This window comes from Lutjanus erythropterus, chromosome 4, assembly GCF_056507025.1.
Source record: "Lutjanus erythropterus isolate fLutEry1 chromosome 4, fLutEry1.hap2, whole genome shotgun sequence".
Taxonomy (NCBI): Eukaryota; Metazoa; Chordata; class Actinopteri; order Lutjaniformes; family Lutjanidae; genus Lutjanus; species Lutjanus erythropterus.
In genome coordinates this window covers 31,304,208-31,322,265 of record NC_139320.1, presented here as the reverse complement: position 1 = coordinate 31,322,265, position 18,058 = coordinate 31,304,208, and the positions used below count along the sequence as shown (strand labels likewise).

The 18,058-nt window shown below is 39.6% G+C and overlaps 1 protein-coding gene across 2 annotated transcripts in view; it reads right to left on the bottom strand.

Annotated features, from left to right (window-relative positions):
- The window catches only part of LOC146328576 (leucine-rich repeat and fibronectin type III domain-containing protein 1-like protein), a 431,073-nt gene that overhangs the window by 328,512 nt on the left and 84,503 nt on the right, over positions 1-18,058 (bottom strand). For both annotated transcript variants that reach the window (XM_084717612.1, XM_084717613.1), the window contains exon 3: positions 2,983-3,104. The gene's annotated coding sequence lies outside the window, so the exon portion shown is untranslated. The remainder of the gene's footprint in view (positions 1-2,982; positions 3,105-18,058) is intronic.

Genomic DNA, 18,058 nt, shown 5'->3' with positions numbered 1-18,058 from the left:
TTTTTTTATGGACACAGGAATATTTATTCCATCTTTTGTCCATGCACTGCGGCTCTGACCCCTGCAATCCTCTTACAGCTCTTCTTCTTGGACACTTGTACTGTGGATGACGCAGGAATTGCGGCTTATTGCAGCTTATACTTTTGCAGCCATTGTGAGTCACTCTGGATAAGTTAAGCTAAACGACTCAACTGTAAGGCTTTACCGGGACATTTTATTTTGCAAAATGGCTGCATAGACTTTTGGAATAAAGGAAGACAAGAAGGAGACTAGAAGGGTCAAGTTAAGGACATGAATTTAAAGATGACAGAATGAAACAAGTGGATTTATCATTTAAAGTGGCCTTATTATGCCTTTTGGGAGCTTTCTTTTTCATGTAGTGTGTTTTAGAGCTTTTCTGTACATGTAAAATGTCTGCAAAGTTACAAAAACCCAAAGTCCACACTAAAGGGAGTGAGAGAAGGAAACGCTGCACCTCATGAAAGCCTCATTTGTAATCCAATTTTTCTTCCTTTACTTGGTTTCATCTCAGCATTACACCTCAATGGGCCCTCCTTTAGTTATTTCCTCGCTAATGCCAGTCCAGTAACATGAAAATGTGGAAGGTTTGAGCAAATCACACCAATCTCTCTGCTGTTGTCTGCAAGAACCAACAAAAACATTTTGCTGCCTAAACCAAAACAAAACTGCAACTGAAAAACTAAAAAAAAGGGAAGCTGAGTCTCCTGCGTAAAAGTCCAGTGTTTGTTTCACCTGTCCGTCCACCACAACCTCGTCCTTACATGGTCTTTGTTGCTCTTTATGATAAATCACCTGACTGCTAAAAGCCTGTGCTGAATCAAGTGTGCATGTGCAAAAGTTTTGCAAATTTAAAGTTACCATCTAGACACATCCATGCTTCAGGATTACGTTAGGAGCAGCTCTATTATGTAAAGTATGTTGATGAAATTTTACAAGCTCTGTCTACTAATGTGATCAGTTGAAAAAAAAAACAGAAAAAAAACAGTGGTGCCACCAGCTGTGCATGAGTCAGCAGAGGGTTCGTCCCATCCTTTACATCTATTCAGGAAAACACTCACACACACACACTCACACTATTACTGTGTATGTGTGTGTGTGTGTGTGTGTGTGTGTGTGTGTGTGTGTCTATGTAGGCTTGCTTAAAAGCAACCTCAAAGTGTGCTGACTCACACTGGAACACGTCACAAAAGGAAAATAGCCACAAAGAAACATGGACGCTCACACACAGAAACAGACACAGGAAAGGGCTGAATAAAAACAGCACAAACATTGTGTTAAAGGTCAGGAGACTGTGTGTCCGTTAAGAAGTTACGTCAGTTAATGCAGGCAATTATCACTTCATCTCACCAAATCAGGCTGGAACACCACAGCAGTTACTTTGGATGAATTACTTCCCAACTCCAGTCATAACCAGTATTACAGTGTCCTCTTGAGTGTGGTTCTTAAAAAGCCTAGTGCACTGGAGGGAATGATCAGTGGTAACAACTAGCTATAACAGATACTCTCATAAGTGGCCAAAGTGACCCCATTTCAAGGCATAATAGACTTCTAGATATTAGAAGACAATGTGTCCTCATACAGCCACAAACTGATTTTCTGTATTTTATATCTTAAAGGCTGTGCACACAGCTGTTTGTAGCTCAGGTTTAAGTTCGGCAAACTGCTGACAAAAGTTGCAAATTGCCCAGCTCTGACTGAAGTAACAAAAAACAAGAAACAAGAGAAGTAGCTGTAGCTCAGTGGGGTTGACAGTAAAGTGCACTGCACACTCAAGTGTCCTTGAGAGACACGCTGAACCCCAAATTGCCCCTGATGTGTGTATGCGCTGAAAATAATGCGAGTTGCTTTGAAGAAAAGTGTTTTCCAAAATTGCTGCCATGTAAATGTCAATCAAGCGCAGTCTGCACATGCCCCCACTTCTGAGAAGAGATCTAATCAGACAGAACAACACTTGTGTGGCTGAACTATGAGTGTGCAGAGTCATTGAAAAATTTAGAACTAAACAAAATGAAAATGACTTCCTTCTTCCCCTCATGAGAGCTGCTCCAGCATTGAGGGTACAGCTCTCAAGTATCAAAGTAAAGAAGGACAAAACCCAGTTCTTGTGAAGATTACACAAATTGTGAGACATAAACATTGTGTTAATGATGGCAAAAGTGAAAAATGACAAGAAACTACAATGTCACAGGACAAGTGGACTGAAAGAAAAAGACACTTATCTACAGTCAAACATTAGTCTGACTCCAGATGTCAACTGCGGGTATCAGCCTGCCACTGACTGCCTGTTTCAGGCAGAGTTCTCCTCTCCTTCTGCTATCTGTGTGTCACCATTTTTATGTCTCTTCAGTAAACAAAAAAAACTACCTTTGAACTAGCAATCTACAAGCTGAAAATGGCAAGTTACCCAAAAATGGATACTAATCATACAAACAAGCTAGCAGCTGTTATGTCTTCTTTTGTGGGGATTTAGTGATTTTAATGCCAGGGCCTCCCCACCTGAAAATGTTCCACCAATGCAAGTTCCCCCAATACATTATTTTGTGATTGGTTTAAAGAAATACAAACAAACCAGAGCATTTTTCCATAAAGCAGAACAATTATGTGTGCCGTCAGGCCTTTCTCCAGTGCTGATGCAGCGCCAGCGACCAGACATTTGAGCCATTTTCACCAGATTCTTTACTATGAATTTTACAGCTATTTGAGCAGTCACTACTGCCCATGCACCAGTCATTTCCACAATGTTATAAGCCATAACAAACAATAAATCATCAACATTCCTTGCTAATTAATGTTTTAGATGAATGACCTTGCACTTTCAGTCAGATTTCCAAGTAAAGCTGCTAACCTTGTCAGGCCTCAATCAAACATTTAACATGGTCACCATTTTTAATGACAGCACACACGCAGAATCAGACCACATCCAGAATTACTGCATCAAAAATTCCATTATAGACGACCTACCTGAGTTTCTTGGGGAAGCAGGGAGTCCTCAGGTAGTCCTTTTGTGGTAAATTCACATTCCAGTCACATCACTGGCCTCAGGGTTACAACAGGATGACAAGCTAACAAGGGCACCCTCCTACCTGCAGAAAGGCAGAGAAAGAGGAGGAGGAGAGGGAGGGAGGGAGGGGGAAAAATAGGAAGGAGTGCAGTAGAGATGGAAAGGAGAAAAAAAGAGAAATGTCAACATGTTGCATCATTAATTCATTAGTATTCCTAAAGCTTCTTTCCTTCTGTCGTCTGTCCCTCCTGTCACTTCTTTCCCTCCCACTCTCTTTATCCACCTCCCCCTCTATCTTGCCTTTCTTGCCCTCCATCCAGGGCTGCTCTGCCTCTTTTCCTTTGTTCAGAATTCCTCAGCTGGACAGGCAGAAAGTGTGAAAGCAAAGTCCACTGCCAGTGGTACTTTTGGCAATTGTACAGAGATGCAAATTTTGACAATTACAATATAAATATTAATGAATCAAACCTGAAAGTTGCAGACAACTGACCGTTAATCCTTCTGAAAGAATGTCTACATGCCTCATTTAAAACTTGTCAAAATCTGAGATTTATTTTTTGTTTCATTTTTTTTTCTTTTTCTTCAGGTTGCATACACTATAATCATCAGTGTACAAGCTGCTTATCACCACTTATATTTACATTTATTTTTAAGCCTATTATTACTTCTGTGTCTGAGCACAAACAAATCCATGAGATGTTTCTAATATGGGCTCTGTGCTGATATCAGCAAGCCTCCAGTTTGTTTTTGGAGGCCCCCTTCGCTACAATAGGCTACAGAATACCGTCTGTGGATGTGTGGAACGTGTCTTCCAGGCAGACATTTGGGAGGACATTCAGCCTTTAGGGGCCGACCTTTAGTGGCTGTAATAATTATGATGAGAGCAAAGGAGCGAGTAAAGTGATGTAGTATGAATAGCGACAAAGTTGTTGCAATGAATGTTCCCTTACTGATACCAATTCCAATACTTGTACTGTGCATATCAGCTGATACTGAGTACCCAGTGTTAAAAAAAATTCAGAGCTCAGGGTTCAATCCACGTGATAAAGACATTTTTCTCACAACCTCAAAACAGTCCAATCCAGTTCACAATCACAGAAGAAAGACGGCTCCGTTTTTACCGCAGATCCCCACAAAACCAACCTCAATCAGAAAATAAGGACTGAAATAACAGCATGTGTATTCGCAGTTCACCAACAGAGATTATGTACAATATATACACACCAGGTCCTCAAGGAACCCAGATGATCAGTCAGTCAGTTAATTAGTCAGTCAGGTTTGCAGTGTCAGTCTTGGCTTCACTAAAAAACCAGCAAGGAGGAAACTTGGGTTATTCCTCTTCCTGACACAGACTTCAGAGACATTCTGCTGACCACGGCCTGTTACAGAAGCAGAGTTTGAAACTCAATCTGATGCCAAAGTGAAGTTGGCGTTTCTCTCCTCCACTGATCATAACATTTGGTGTACAGGACCCTGCTTGGAAGTAGCATAGTGCCATACCGGGGCCAATACGTTATGTGGTATCAGATCGGTACACAGACTCCAGAACTTGCCGATGCTGCTAGTCTAACTCACAGGATGCAAACTCTGCGCATAAGTCCTACCACTGATTGCTTGTTTCAAGCGGCATTGTGGCATCCACTTTCAAAGTCCCCAGGAAACGAGAACAACCACCTAGTTGTGACCTACATGCTGAAAACAGCACATTAGCGTCTGGGGCATCAATGGTAAACAAGCTAACAGCTGTGACCTTTTCTTTTGCAGTGATGTAGTCAATTTAATGCCAGCGATCACCTCCTGACATGCAAATGTTCCACTAAAACAAGTTCTGCCTCAACACTATCTTGCAGCAGCACCATCGCTGCATCCTGGGCTTAGCTCCACCCAGGATATTTGTGATTGGTTTAAAGGAATGCAAACAAGGCATGGTGTTTTTTCCCTTACAGCAAAATGTGTACACCTGAAGTCAGACCTTTCTCCATCACTGAGAGCTGCAGAGAGAGGTCTGGCTATGTGAGACTAGAATCAGAGAAACCTTGTCAATGTACCCAGACTTTTACCCATGAGACGGCTGCTTGTCCCGTCTGAAACCAAAAGACATTGACTGTTAACTAACATACATAACTTAACCTAACCAAACACTTTTAAAACATTATATTACAAAACATTAACCAGAGAGCTCCAGTACAACATATAAAATCATAAAATTCAAAAACTTAATAGTTAATGTTGATATAGGTTCATTTGTTTTGGGTCACTAAGTTCTGAGCTGAAATGAAATGAATCATTGATCTATAAGGACAACTGTCTGAGCTGTAGGTCTTTGGACTGTTTGACAGACAAAATAAGACATTTGAAAATCTCCCCTTGGGATTTAAGAAAATTTTGATGGACATGTTTTCACTTTTCGTCTGACATTTGATGGAAAACTCAATTTTCAAGGCAAAGAAGCACAAAATCAAAAATAGGATGTAATCTTGTGTTTCTTATTTCTGTGAAAGATTAGCATAATCAAGACATCGTCTGCAGCTACAGAGGAGATAAAGTGCAGAAACTTGGAATGACAGTTAAAGCATCTTGCCTCCTAATTTGAGTTGAACGAGGTATACGGTAGATGACACGTTCAGGGTGGATTTCATCAAAGTGTTGGATTTGATTTGAGAGCTTGGCATGGCTAAACAGGCGTACGGCCTCTGGAGAATCACGGCAATTTGGAGGGAGATAGGGCCGTCTGTTCGGCTGAAGTGGACAGTTTGCTTTCACTCACACTACTCTCACCTGCCTTGTTGGTTCAGGAGGTGAAGGAAAAGGTGAAATGAATCGATTCCAGTCACTTAGACCAAAGCACTTCAGGAAATATAAAGTTTTTGCCAACTGACAATCAAACACAACTTCAACCTGCAAGATTTTACAGCACAGAAGCTCAACAAGGTCAAGTCATTTTTTATTTTTACTAAAATCTTATTTAGCTGGATAGATTAATGTTTATACCCTGAATACAGAATAAATCATTAATTGTTTTTAACATTTCAGAGGAAAAAAGAGGAATCTTGATGTATCAATACTCAATAATGCAAAAAAAACATTCTGTTGTTGTTCTTTCAGAATCACTGAACGAGAGTTTTGTCTAAAGCTGCTGACATTTACTCCAACACTCAACAACCATCCATCAGAAAAGAAGAAGAGATCCGTTTTCTGCCTCGACAGATGAAAAAGATGGATTTTGATGAAGTGACACGACTCTCAATTCTCTCAGCTAGAAAGCCTCCTCTTACTTTTCTTACGTTCATCATCACTCTGTCCACCTACACACTGTAACCTGCATCTGATTGTTCGAGTTTGCTCTCTCTGGTTCCTCCTGAGGCATTCTGGGAAATGCAAGAAAGCGCTAAGTGAAGCCGACGAGGAAGGTTAAGGGAAAGCGGGCACACCAAAAAAAATAAATTAGAACATTTCTTCACAGAAGAATTCCTGGAAGCATCACAGATTGATGATTTATATCATTGTGCCAACAAGGCGCCTGAAGGAGGAATTTTTCTCTAAGTTTGATGTCAGAGTGGTGTGGGTGTAGCGTAGGTGACTCTTCGCCTTTCGGAGGAATAGTTACATCACATCCTGTGCATTGGCAAATATATATCTTGTTTTCCCTGATACATTTTTTACTTGAAGAATCCCATTTTCTAAATTTATTGACTTGAATTGGCTCCAGGCCTGCAGGGATGTACTTGTGTTTACTTTAGTTAATTTACTTTGCAGGAGCATTAAAAAAAAAGATACAAGTAAGGTAATTAAACAAGGTGATAAAATGCTGCCACAACAGAAGAACACAGCAAAAACACAATTTGTGCAGCAGAGATTAATGACAGAAAAAGGCAAGCTGTAATAACTGCAGCTTCAAAACAAAAAGGAAAATGCAGGAAAGTGCTGATGATAAGGTGCAGCTGAATTAGATTTAGACTTTAAAGCACAACATGACGGACAACGGCGGTGAAACAACCGTGTTTGTGTAAAAATAAGCAGAAAAGAGCATAAATAACAGGGGGAAGGAGTTGGTGGAGGTGAGTGGGAGGAGGAAGGAGGAAAAACAGTCACTGAGGGAAACTTCAAGCTGTTCCGCTCAGACGCTAGAAAGCGGAGAAGTTTAGCGACGACAGGAAGCTGTCTAGCCGGAGAATCAAATAAACAGCAGATAACTGGGGAGAACAGGAGATTAGAAAACTTCCAGCAGATCTAATTTGAAGATGCAAGTCCAAAAATTGTAACTAAAGTACCTCAGAATGGTGAGTTCACAGCTGCCAGGAAAGAAAAGCAACTTATCAGATTATGTCTAAGACATCACAAGTAAAAAGTGTTTGTGTTTTCCTTTTCAGTTGGACAGTTCCAGTCCTAAATCATTAACATTTTGTTCAAATAACCTCCTAATATTCTAAGTTTATGCGTGTTTACAATTTTTATTACAAGATCATCATTTTATAATTATCCTATCCATTGGTCATGTTTATTGTTAAGCACAGAGACAAATCAGCCCGTCCTCACCAGAGACATGTCGTCTGTGCAAGCAGCTTATCAGGACCTATGTGACCAGTGGCTGTACTAGTTATGACAGGAGCAAAGAAGGAAGTCAGGCGAGGCGGTGCAAAGGATTGAAGAAGTCTGAACAGGGGAGGCTGGGGTCAGTGGACGGATCAAACAAACGGGACTTTCACCCAGGAGACTGGGATCTGAGTCCCATGTGAAAACAAAAATCTATTTAAAATTGAATACACTAAGGTCACGTACTGTACGCCATGTGACATAACATAATATATTTATTTTAGCTTGTGTCCAGCCTGTCCTCACCAAAAAAACATGTATAGCTATATGTGTTTATTGTTGGACAGAAGTGTAAGGAGCTGTATGAAACAAAAAGTAAATGTAGCGTTACAGGGCCACAACTGACAAGTATTTTCAGAGCTGATTAATTGACGTCCTGAAATGTCCTGTTTTACTCAAAACCCAAAGATATTCAGCTTACTGCCAGAGACGATTAAATGAAGCAGAAAATATTCACATTTAAGAGGCTGAACTCAGAGAATGATAATCAAAATAACTGGCAATTCATTTAAGAACCGTTGAAGCTCTTTAGAGTTATTTAAAGTTTTGAGTAACTTAAATCTTTGTTATGGACGTGATGTCAGATTTAACAGTTATTTTAACCCAAACCATAATCTTTTTCTGTCTTTTTCTTAAAACTAACCAAACTGCAACTGTTTTAGAGCGTAAACCACCTGTTTAAAGTCACGTGACTTGCGTAACATAGTGTAGGTCCAGTAAACCTGTCAGTGCCGGTACTCTCCACTGGTTGTATTTGTTGTTTTGGGACTATTTTACAATCAACCTGTTCCGGGGTTTAGTCTGAGGATGAACTGTTTGTTGCCTAAAACTAACCAAACTGTGTTTAACGTCATACTTGAGGTAACCAAATTTATTTTCCTAGGATGGCAAAGTAATGATCTGCCTTACTCTGCTTCTGATTGTCTCGCACTCACCTTCGTTGGTTAGTTTTATAGATGAGGAGTGATGTTAAAAAGGATTAAAGTAAGAATATCAGGGCGAGCTAATCAGAGGCAGAGGAGGACAGCTCACTCCTTCACCATTCAAGGAATAGAAATACTGCGTCAAATACTAGAGCACCAAATGTGGATTAATCCTCTGCTGAAAAGAGTCCCCAATAAATTCTAATTCACTGTTTCCTCCTGTTGGAGCAGGAAACTGTGGCGTCTGCAGTGTCATGCTTTTACAGGGGATTACTGAGCCTTTTAGGAAATGAAACTATATTTCTGAGATCAGATTTTTAAAGATTTATCTACTGCACATCTGTTCATCCTGGGAGGGGGACCCATCTTCTGGCGTGAGGTTTCTTCCATTTTTCTCTGTTAAAAATCAGAAGTTTTTCTTTACTCTTTCGAGGGTCTTCAGAACAGGGGGGGTGTTACACACTCTACAGAATGTAAATCCCCCCTGAGGCAAATTGTGTTTTGTAATACTGGGCTCTAGCAATAAATCTGACTTAAAGATTTGCATCTTTAAAAGAAACAAATGGGCTCGGAGCTCACATACAGAATAGACCAGAGTAGACTGTAAGAACAATGTAAAATAATGCAGCTTTATCCTCTTATAAACGCACCCAAGTGAAATTTTTTTATTTATTTTCTTTCTTCTTCCATTTATTCATTTATCTAGATCATAAAAATGTGAAAGGAACAATGATAGCAAACACCTCAGCAGAGATTCACCGCCTCCATTTTCATATAAATTATGTGAGCGAAGATTTATTGTTGCTGAAAAACCAGAGTTTATGTGAGGTTAAGCATCCACCTCTACGTGTGACATCGTCGTGAAGGAGGGGTGGATTAAAAAAGAGATTAGCAGGAATGTATTCAGATAGAAATGGAGAAATTGAAGTGAGAATAAAAAAGGGGTCAAGTGACAAAAAGAAGGCTGAGATACCAGATGTAAGCAAAAAAAAAGAGGTGAAGTCAGACTCTCCGTAGGAGATAAAGAGTGAAGGAGGAGAGAGCTGGAGCAGACAGGTGTCTCAGAGGGACTCCTCTCGTCTCCCTGCTGGTCAACACTTCCCTGACTGACAGCTGGATTAGCATTAGCACGGCTACACAACAGCGGATTAGAGTTAGTACGGCCCGGTGCTACACAAAAAGGGATTAGCCTTAGCATGGGCTAATGCTGCAGGCTAAGAGATTAGCAGTGGCTATAGCATGGCTCGGAGCTACATGAGAAAAGATTAGCTATCGTCTGACTCCATACTGACATACAGGAGATGATCAGGACCAAACAGCAGCAGATTTAACGTCATGTAGGAGACAAAGTGGTGGCAGCAAAGATTATCGTGGCTTCAACACGCAAGTATTCAAACAACTTTATTTAGAAAGTTCAAACATTTATAATAAGTATATCAGTAGTTAGATTTTTTTAAACTTTCAATGGTTCTCTAATGTATTTTTTCTTTCAGTTTATTTTCATCAATACTTTTTTGAAGCTCCTTTCACTCCCCACTTTATACGAGGCTGTTCATCCACAGAACAGACTTACCAGCATCAAACATACTGCCTCTAAAATCATCACCTTTCCTACGCCCACACTCTCAGACATTAATGACTGGTGGTGGGCTGTCAGGGCCATCATCATCATCATCTACTCACCCTTGTGCCGACTGAGGGTCGGGTTTAGTTTTTTCAGTCCACAAAACACTGCTGGAGTATCACAGGAAAACAGTGTTGCAGAATCTCCTAAATAATGTAAGTAAAAAACAACAGGAAAATGCCTCCATACTGCTCGTCCAAGTCTCCTATAGTCCTGACATGCTGTTTGCACACAGTCACACATAGTTCACACACAGTTCAGACAGTGTGCATGTGCATGGCTCCAAGCTAAGGATCTACAGTGAAGATTCAGGCTAAAATATGGTGCAAATAACTTTTTCTTTCCATTTTGGGGCATATCGGGGCTTTAGGAGACTTTTTTCATTACACCAGATGAGCTGTACGGAGGCATTTTATATTTTTATTCTGTGGTTCTTTTACATTTGAAATCTGGTAACCATGCACTTGATTCTGCAGTGCTGTTTTCATGTGAAACTCCAGCAGTGTTTTGTGGACTAAAAAAAATAAACCCAACCTTCAGCTGGCAGGAGGGTGAGATAATGACTGAATTGTCATTGTTGGGTGAACTATCCCTTTAATGTGTGTCTAAACTCAATTACTTTTTCAGTAAGCTACTATTTTATATCTAAAATGAATATAGTTATTGTCTTGTGAGGCAGTGCTGGGATTTCCTATATATCTGAATGCGTGTAAATGCACCAGCACTGGTGGTATTGCGAGCCTTTTGATTACAGCTTTGACTGACCGTATCATCAGCCAATCAAATTTTGATATGTAGTGACAGAACGCGCTGCAGCGTGTGTTACTTTTTAGTCCGTTTACGATAAAGTTGTGAAGTACTGAGTCACCTTATTGGTCAAAGCATTCTGATGTGTTAACTTATTAAATTTGAACAGTTTGATTTATCTATACATCATTGCTGTTAAGATGAGGACAAAGTTTTTGGGGTTCATGAGAATGTTTGTTCAGTTCAGTTCAAGACTGTTTTTTTTGTAGTATTTTGAAACTCTACAGGGAACCATTTTAGCCCGACAACTGGAAACTTCAAAAGTAACAAAAAAATAATACCTGACAACAAAACTGTCAGGCCAGGAAAAGAAAAAAAAATAGAATTTCAATCTCAGGAGTGAATTCAGCAAAAATCTTTTCTGACTATGTTACACAAGCAGCTGTCAAGTGTCGCTTGTAATTACACAGGAGCTGACACTCGTGCAATAAACATGGTTTTAGGAATGAACAGTTAGAGCGTGTCCTGCTGTGACACTGCTGGCGTGGAGGGCTGAGAACAAAGGGGTTGAGACTGGGGCTGCTGGGTTTGAGTTCTGCATCAGGGAGAGACACAGGGAAAGTTATAATCACGCTGTGGAAGGTGTTTCGTTCTTCCATTCTCTTTCTGCTAAAATTCAACGAAAATCAAACCCTCCGAGGGACGGATCTGCTGCTGTGGCACAAAAGCAAAAAAAAAATAAAAATGCAGTTTTCTCTTATTATCCAACTCGAAATCACAGCATACTTTGTGATTTATGTGTCAACTTCCATGAATGTCGAAACCTGAAAAAAATGCAAGGCAATAGAAGAGAGAAAGAATCAAAGCAAAGCAGAGACTCAAACACATTTAGAGGAGTGTTTTCTTTACTTTACAATACTTTCAATGTTGCTGTTTTTCCTTTATTGCTCTTAAGCATTGCTGTGGTGAAGGAAATAAAAATCCAGAAATGTAGGTCACTCAGACATTGGTCATTTCTACTGAGCCAAAGCCTTTAATAGTCCGCTGATTATCCAAAGGCACGTGTGAACACGCATCACACCTGTTTAAGTCTCTTTATGAGCAACAGAATGACCATTGAAATCATCGTAAAATACTGATTAGACTCACAAGGTTTGAGATTTGAGACGTCAAAATCAATTTAATGAGATCATAAAGTTGTTGGACAGTCATAAAAGAGCTCGTACAGGTAAAAAAAAATCAAATTAACATGCATCAACAACACAGAAAAGCTACTGATGTTTTGTTTTGCTTGTCATAGATTTGTAACCTTATCTGCTTCACTGGATTCTGCAGGCATGGCTTAATGAACATGTCATGCTGAGGTTGCATGATATAAAAGGAGCTACAGTATATTTGTGAATCCAAAACGATGGAGCCAGAGATCGTACATTAAATAGCTTGTAATCCTATTTGATACGATGTGTGATTGAAGCGAGTTGTTTTTCTACAGCTCCCTCTTCCCCAGACTCAAGGAAGCTCAGGCAGGCTGCAGGAACGCTGCAGGAGCATGAAACTCGTGCAACAATAACAAGTGATGAAGCGTCCTCCATCAGCTGTTTATAACTCTGTCAGTTGTCTGTCAGTGTAAAGTTCAGTCTGTTATCTCCAAAACAAAAAGCCCACTGATCTGAAAAAACCCACTCTGGAGTAAGTTCAGTGACTGTTGGTCTCACTGCTGCCAAACTCCATTTACATTTTGCTCAATTTAACCGTTATAAACATCTACTCGTTCTAAAAGATTTTTAATGATTTATTACGACTCATAAACAGACGCTGACTCATTGAGTGAACATTCGGCATTAATTTGAACTCTGATTAAGGTGAAACAGACAAACAAAATCAGTTATTCCAGATGGGAATAGAAATTTCAAAAGGAGGACGCTACAGCTGTAGTGTTGTTTTCAGAGAAGTGAGCCTCATATTGTGGTCATTTTATCATCAGATGGACTTGTGCAGTCCAGTTAACATAATTAACATACTTATTTTAGCCTAACCCACGATATTTTCCAAAACACGATCAAGCAGTTTTGGTGCTGAAATCGAACCACAACAGTAACCAAAACTTGACAGCATTTAGTTCTGCACAGTTTGAGTTTTGGATGTGGAAACTAGAGTCAGGTGACCTTCACTGTCATGGTACTTTCTGCTGAAATGGTCACAGTTTGGTTAAGTTTAGGCAGCAACTCTCCTTGATTAGGTTTATGAAAATATTGTGGTTTATATGCTGCTACATAAGTTGAGTTACAAACTAAGTTAAGATGGTGACCTCTCTACATGGAGTTTTAATTCATTATCCTGCGTCACCTGACTTCTCCCTTTTATTCTGTCCTACTTACTACAGCCACTAGAGGTCACTGCCTGACAATAAATGTAAATATGGGTCATAATAAGCTGCTTACATTGACGCCTTATAGGTCTAGACTCTCTTATCTTCTTATTTTAGCTGTAAAAATGTGTCTTAAGTGACATTATAAAGCAATATTGTCTGATTTATCAAATTACATCCATATCATGATAAAAAAAATATATATATATTAATAAATAAATTAAAAACATTGACACAATTCCTAATAATTCCCAAGTAAATATGAAGCTTAGGTTGGGAAACAGCGCTCCTGAATCTGTCCAAACATAACAAATTCTTCCTCCCAGCATCTCTGAAGCTCACTGATCAACACAATATGTGATTTCTTAAATACACACAAAAACTGGAGTGTAAAAAAAAACACGTTTTGGTTTTACCAGCAGCTACGTGGCACTTCCCTGAAGTCTCTGTGGGTTGCCAGGCAACCTCAAGGTGACCACAGGATCTCAGCTTCCTATTTACCATCCACACAAAGCGGTGATATCTCTCTCTCTCCTTTTACAAACTTTATTCAGGATAATGAATCAGCACATTTTCCAACATTCTTCCTCCCTTTATCACAGGTTCCTTATAGAAGTCTGCAGAGACGTCTCAACTCTTCCATCGTCTCTGACGCCTGTCTTGACTTCCTCTTTGTCATCCTCACCAGCCGTCTGCAGCTTAAACATGTCTGCATTCAGGTGACAAGCACGTACACAAAGAACAGACGCCCACATACGTACAGAGACACACAGGGACTGACGGGTTCACACTATCAGACGCACCGCAGTGATGCCGAGTTTATCTGAGTCAAGGTTTCACAGGGATTATTGTAATGAGCCATGCATTCACTCACATTCTATACAATGGATTTAGTACAGATTTGATATGTGGGCGGATCCTGGGAAACAAATCTTCTTCCATGTAAGCACCGATGTGTGTGTCTGTGTGTAATCTGGGTCTTTATAATTCTGTTTGTGCAGTCATGCATGTGTGCGTCACTGTAACGTACCGACACGTACACAGGCAGTCGGTTTATTGGTGCTGTTTGATAATGTTATTTGTTTGAAAGCAACTAACTGTACTTTGTTCATGTCTGCTCAACACATGTAATGTCACATACCAGTGTGACACGTATGTGTGCACACAATGTTCCACAATGGTTTGAACATCGTATGTCTGATTGTACACAGAGTGCATTGATCCTGTGCTTAAAGCAATACAACAATATTGACTTTATGTCTCATGACTCACGGTTCACCAAGACAAATGGTTAATTGATGAAGAGGACGAGCAGATAATGTTTATTTCTGTGATTTTTTTTAAACTCGTATATTCAAAGCTACGTAAAGGGGAAATGTGCTTTATTTTGAAGGTTTTTTCTTTCTTCACAAACAGAAATTCATAAAATTTAAGTTATTTTTGACTTTGACAGTTGGTGAACATGTGCATCCACGTTATAATTAATGAATCGAGGTGAAGTCGGAAGGATATTGAAACTGAAGAAAATCGAAAGCGTACGTCCTTGAGCTTCCACATTTATGAGAAGGGATCAACAGACCATCAATCTTACAACGCCAAAAAACTGACGGTCTAAGTTTAGACTGATATAACTCTTGTTACACAAGTCGAGAATAAAAAGCCACGAAACCAAAATGTCTAAAGTTTTGACAAATTCATGAATAGACGGGAAATATGTAAAGAGCCTCCAGGATACGACTCAGCTGCCTGCTGAAAATGTGCTCTTTTTTAGACGATGGTTTAAGGCTGAACGGGAAACATAGATACTATATTGATACTGTGAGATTAGATTAGACAACATCACATCATGAAATGTAATTATTGATGATTATTTATCAAAAATCTTGTTGTGTTAATATTTTATAGAAGCATCATCATCCTTACAATATTTTTGCATGATTGATCCATATATATATAGATACATTGATTTTGCACATATCACCCAGTCTACAGGTGTTCACACAGGTGAAATCAGCAACACTAAACTCCTCAGTCTAACTTTGCCACTTGTACTGTAGTTATTGTATATTTCTGACTGTTATTTGTGTTGTGCAGCCCGTTCCGACCCGAGGCAACTCGATCACTTAAAAAATGTAGTAATTGTATTTCATATTTCATATTGTGTTTTGCCCGTGCAGTGTTCACTTACTGTTTTTAATTATGTCAGGTACGTGCATTTACTGTAGTCTTTATTGCACTTTAAATTTTATTTATTGCGTCTGCTTGTTATGTGTAGGACTTAATCTGATGCAACCATGTTTTCATTTCTTGTAAATGATCAATGTGACTGCACACAGTTCCTTTATACATCAAATAAAATAAAATAAATTCATGTCTCTTGGCTTCTCTCGTTCTCTTAAACTATAAATCACAGACAAAGCAAGTTTATTTAGTACACAGAAGCAGACACAAGGCAATTCAAAGTGCTTTCCAGGATCATAGAGATAAATTAAAACAAACAATTCGATGAACATTAAAATGGATTTCAAGCTGAGGAATTTTTAAAACATTACAGAAATTGCATTTAAAAGACAATAAAAGCAAACAAATATAAAAAACAGCTGCTCTTCTTCACGGGAAAGCTGCAGTAAACAGTAATATTTTAAGCTCTGATTTAAATGAGCCGACAGTTTCAGGTATTCAGGAAGTTTAGAAATTAAACTCTGCTTCACCTCGCTTGGTTCTGATCTAAGTAAACCTGTTCCAGATGACCTGAGGGGTCTGAGTGCTTCGTAACCTACAAGTAAACCAGAGAGGCGTTTAGGCCTGAGAGCATTTAGTTTGAAGGACAGCAGTATTCTGGATGAGCTGCAGCTGCCTGATTGATTTTTTTACTCAAACCCATAAAGACACCATTACAATAGTCCAGCCTGCTGAAAATTAAGACTTGAACACGTTTTTCTGAGTCTTGTTGAGACAGAAATCCTTTAATTCTCGCTACTTTTAGAAAAACAAACACAAATGAAACTCACTCAACAACAGAGGAGGTGGATAATCAAGTTCTGATCAATTCACTCATTGACCTTAGAATCATGATAGTGGAAGAGTCAAGAAACATTTTAAATGAAAAACTAGGTTCACAACTGGAACATTTCTCATTTCCACACAAAAAGTTTTTAATTCCCTCCTGCTTTTGATTTAGTTTTCTCCTCTAAATGCTTGTTTGAAATTCTGTCTGAATGCAGGAACCACTGGAGGCTCAAATCAGAACAGAGACAACAGAGACAGTGCTCCATCATCACACTCCTCCATCCATCTGACCACGACCTGATTCCCTCCCTCATTCCTCAATCCTCACCCCCATCCCTCCCTCTGGAACCTTAAATCCATCCCTCCTACACCAGCTTGGCTCTCCTCCATCCATAATATACAATTAACTCTCTCTAAATCCACATCTTCACTGGAGTGGGTTTTTGTTAGTGAACAGAGGTGTGGTTGTCCATGTGAGGGACATTAATTATCAGACATGTGAGGAGACTCGGAGGCCTTTAAACTAGCAGCCATCTTCTTCCTGATCGGATCAGGCTTCGAGGAAGCTCTTATTGACTGGATGTCAATAAGCATATTTTGTAGTCAGCAGCTTTAATCAACCGAGCATGCTGGGAAACATGATCTGCTCATAACCCCCTGATTTACTGCTCCTTCTGTGGAACAGTGTGACACCATTGGTTGGACTGTTTATCACATCACCTGTATGTGTGCACATGTGCATCCTTGTGCACACTGACCAGACAAGAACTTCAACATTTAATCAGCTGCATTAAAAGTGGATATCAATCATTACATTTTGACAAGTTAGAATTCCAAGCCAACATGACCAGCAGCAGTTCAAATTAAATATATCTACAATTCATTTCTCAGTAGTCAAAATGTTAATTAATGGTATCAAAATGTATTTATGTGTGAGTGATGGAATTGCCCAGTGTAAATATCAGCAACTAAATTACAACTAGCCAGCTTTTGCGATTTTTATTCAATTACAATTGACCCTTTGCTAAGCCGCGCCCTCCTTAGTTACTGTTGCTAAGCCCGCCAAACTTTTCATTCTCGCACTGTTGTGGTCTTTGATTCTTTAGAGATGTAAATAAAAGCAGGTTCTCATTTCTAGCTGACGACAGTTCATTTTGTCGGCTAAAGTAATGACTCACAAGCAGATTTCAGAAGTGTAGCCGGCTGAGGTAAGCTAACGCTAAATACTTGACTCAGCCGCAAAAAGTCAGTTTCCAGCTGACATTTTAATGTTTTCATCTGACACATTTTAAATCAAGAACCCTGTGAAAGTGTTTATGTAAAGTTAGCTAACAGCCGCGTACATGATATAATGTTAATGCATACATACTGAGGCTAAAGCTAGCTTACATCTCAGCAAACATTGGTCGGATGGTGAAATACAGCAGGGACTAGAGCAGTAGCCTTTGAGACGGGTCACCCAGCCAGATGACCAGACGGCAATTGAGGCAGATAGCTGAGATAAAAGCTAAGCTAACTCTGCATCGTTGCCGACCCACTTTGATTCTTCATCAGCCCACATCCTCCTCCTCAAACCCCCACAGAACAAATGCAGATGCAGTGGGATCTAACAAGTTTGTCTGGAGGTAAAGTTACTACAGCTGGTAAGTAAGTGTTCGTTAGCCAGACATGCTAATGTTCGCAGCTTATGTTAGAGCAGATGAAGACAGAGTTTAATCCATCCACCACACGTGTGCTCGTGTGTTTCCGGTTTAAGAGAGACTACAAAAAAG